Raw genomic sequence first — 3939 nt, 5'->3', positions numbered from 1 at the left:
TTCGTATACAAATGAAGTGTCTCATGATGTTCTTAAGACAACTTTAATAAAAATCGTACATAAATGTTTAAGTGTAATAAATATATATATATATATTATGTTGGTTTTCATATATTAATGACTAGAAGACCCGGGCACACCTTGCTGCTGTGTATATTACAAAATTCTTAGTAAATAACATGTGACACTTAAACTTATGAATGAGGTAGGTAAGGCGATAGTCTTAAATCTTTAACAGTAATATTTATTATTTAAATTATTATTTAAATAAAATTATTTAATTACTTTTAATTTAAATTTGATTCAGCACTAATCGGTGCACAATATTTTTGGTTAACCTGTTTTTAGCTAACTCAAACAGATTATGGATTATCTAAGATTATGTGGTGGCATTCCAGGTAGTATATATAGTGAATTTAAAAATTCAGTTGGAAAATTTACACTTTCATTTTCATCAATTGATTCATCGATTGATTTAAAAGAAATCAGATTGCCTGGTAACAATTGTTGTATCTGGAAGTTAATTTCGTCATCAACATTTTTGGCTGTTAAAATCGCCCAATGACTAAGCCCGTTATTATTCAAGTAATTATACTGTATGCACGTAAAAATACTCTGAATCAAAAGTTGTCTGGTAGTTTAATGCATCGCGTTGTATCTACCAGCATCTTCACCTAATAGGGTCTTCCCACACACCGTCAAAGCGCATACACCGTCCATTGAACAAACGGTCTATAAGGTTTTGCCGTTCCGAATTTTCTCAAATGTACCGCGGCTAGAATGCATCTAAATCTAAACACGGTTTGTTAGGGGATAGTTTTTCAGTGCAAGTCTGATTTCTTCTTCTTAAAGCCTAGTACTCTGACGAGAAAAATCCGCTGTATAAATTTAGACAGCGGCCAAACTCCATATAAAAAAAACGGTGTCGAAAAAAGAAGAAGAAGAACTTTTAGCCACGTCGTTTTTTCCGGTACTCTGATGACGAAAATGAAGCCTACGAAAATTGAATGGCGTTGCCAGATCAAGATAGTAAACAGCTGATATCGCGCTGTCTAAATAATTCATTTGATTTATTTAGACACCCCTAATGGAGGGAAAGTTGAAGGAAAAAGGTGGCATTGATAGGGGCTGTCAAGGGAAAGCCCATAATATGGAAATTAACCCACAAAGGACATTTTAATGCCATATTTATTAATATTTTTAATATTTTTTTTGAATATTTGTTTACAAACAGCTGTCCAGTGTGACCAAAGAAAATCCTTAAACGCCATAAAAAGTACATTTTCATGGCATTTCAGGATTTTCCTTAATTTTTACTAGGCTTAACAGTGCAAATTAGACCAACACTACGAAAATGTAAACAAACTTGGCGAGGAACAAATGAGATATGGAAATATGAAATATGCAGGCCTGCTCCGGTAATCGAAAATGGCAAGATTTTTTCGTTTTCGTTTTTGAAAACGAGAAATTGGTGCTCCGGTAATCGAAAATGAAAGATTTTTTCGATTTGAAAAACGGGCACCTTTTTCTGGCCGGAATTAATTTTTTGCCTTTTCCCGGCTTCAAAATGGGCAATTGTAAATATAAAAGGCAGTTCTTTACGTTGTTTGCTTTTTACCAAAAGAACAAGTCAACTGCTTGAGCAGAAAGAAACGATGAGAAAACGAAACATTCCGATAGAAGAAATTTGCCGAAAACCGGAGCAGCTAAATACGAAAACGATTCGTTTTCGCTCAAAACGAAATCGACAAAATTTTACGATTACCGGAGCAGGCCTGATGGACTCAAATTTCTCGTCATCTAATTCATTTCATTTCATTGTTGTACAACAGCCAAAATAGTTGGTTTCAATATTTATTTTATTTTTATACCCTTGCAGGGTAATATAATTTCAGTCAGAAGTTTGCAACGCAGTGAAGGAGACGTTTCCGACCCTTTAAAGTATATATATTCTTGATCAGCATCAACAGCCGAGTCGATCTAGCCATGTCCGTCTGTCCGTCTGTCCATCTGTCCGTCTGTCTGTTTCTACGCAAACTAGTCCCTCAGTTTTAAAGCTATCTGAATGAAACTTTGCATATAGTCTTCTATATACTCTCACTGCTATATATGTCGGAACGGGCCGGATCGGACGACTATATCTTATAGCTCCCATACAAATGTTCGATAAATTTTTAGAAAAAAAATTATAACTTGGCTGTTTTTCAATATTTTTGCATCATTTTTGAGATATAGCCATTTTATATTATTACAGAATTTTGGTAAAAATTTTATGAAAATCGGACGACTATATCTTATAGCTGCCATAGGAACGATCGGAAAAAGAATAGGAAAAAAATTATAACTTCGTTGTTTTTCAACATATTCTTATCTACTTTTAGATATAAGCTTCTTTTATTATTTCAGAATTTTGGTAAAAATTTTATGAAAATCGGACAACTATATCATATAGCTGTCATATAAACGATCTGTAAATGTGGAGAAAATGTAAAGCTGGGAATGTAAAACTGTAACTGTCAAACTGTAAACATAATAAGTATAAGTAAAATGTAATGAAACTCTGTTTTGTGAGTGTTTTCAGCATTTAAATTTATAATATAAACATCAAAACCAATCTGCAAGGGTATACAAACTTCGGTCTGCCAAAGTTAGCTTCCTTTCTTGTTTATTTTTTTTTTATTTCAAATTTGCAACAGCCAATTCGAAAGCCTTTGTTTACGTTTTCATGAGCCACAACTGATCAATCAGTTGTTCGGATGCGGATGCACTTTAACGCAGCTTTCTGGGAACACGAGTTTCACTTTTTTTAAAAATCCCAAACGTTTCTCACAAATGCGCTCTGTGGAAAGACAGTATAAGGTACTTTGTAGATTTTTATGACGATTCGATAGTTTTCATTTTACAATCGTGGCGAAATTCAATCGAATTAGTTGATTCTGATCTTTTAAAAAAATGTCCAGTAAGATCACAATTGCTCTTTCCCCTGCTGCTTCTTCCATGAAATTATACCGGCATCCATTGATCACGCGCCAGTCGGGCTTTGCTTCTCGCGGTAAAACACTCCGGATAAAATAGATGTGGATCGGGGAAGGCTCTAGGAATGATTCCCAATTCAGGAAAGCGGCAAGCGAGGAATTCACGTACCTGAATCGAACGCTCCTACATTTAAAATATAATTCTATGCTCTTCCGTCGGGGCTATTTCACCTTCGGGATTTATACACATACACTTTAGTACTCCGACGACGAAAATCCGCTGTACATGTGTTAAGAAGAAGAGCTTTTTCCCTCGTCGTTTTTGCGGGTACTCAGACGACGAAAATGGTGCCTGCGAAAATTGAATGGCGTTGCCGGATCAAAGGAGTAAACAGCTGATATCGTGGTATAACATTAATTCATTTCATTTATTCTTACAGGCCTAATGGAGGGAAAGTTGAAGGAAAAAAGTGGCACAGATAAGTGCTGTCTAGGCGAAGCCCATAAAATGGGATTTAACCCACAAAGAGCATTTTAATGCCAATTTTATTAACAACTTTGTTTATAAACAGCTGTCTAGTGTGAGCAAAGAAATTAAGGAAAAGTGTAATTTTCATGGCGTTTCATGGCTTTTCTTAAATTTCATTGGTCAGACTGGTTACCGAGCAAAATATATACCGATTGTGCTATAACATTGTTACAGCACATTTTCGTCGTCAGTACTAGCACTAACCATACAACATATAGACTGGTCATTTCATACAACGAAAATGGACACAAAAATTTCCTAACATGCGGTCCCATGTTAACTGTTTGCTGTTAGCGACAGACCGTCTGTTAGATTTTAGCTGTTAGCGTCCCGTCCCATGTTAGCTGTCAGCTGTTAGCGTCAGGCCTTTACATGTATGCGTGTTCATGCATTCACGTACACGGGTGCATGTGTGCGACCATTTCATTTCGGGCC

Source organism: Drosophila kikkawai, chromosome 4 (genome assembly GCF_030179895.1).
Source record: "Drosophila kikkawai strain 14028-0561.14 chromosome 4, DkikHiC1v2, whole genome shotgun sequence".
Taxonomy (NCBI): domain Eukaryota; kingdom Metazoa; phylum Arthropoda; class Insecta; order Diptera; family Drosophilidae; genus Drosophila; species Drosophila kikkawai.
The sequence above is the reverse complement of the archived record's forward strand: the minus strand, read 5'-3'. Positions refer to the sequence as shown.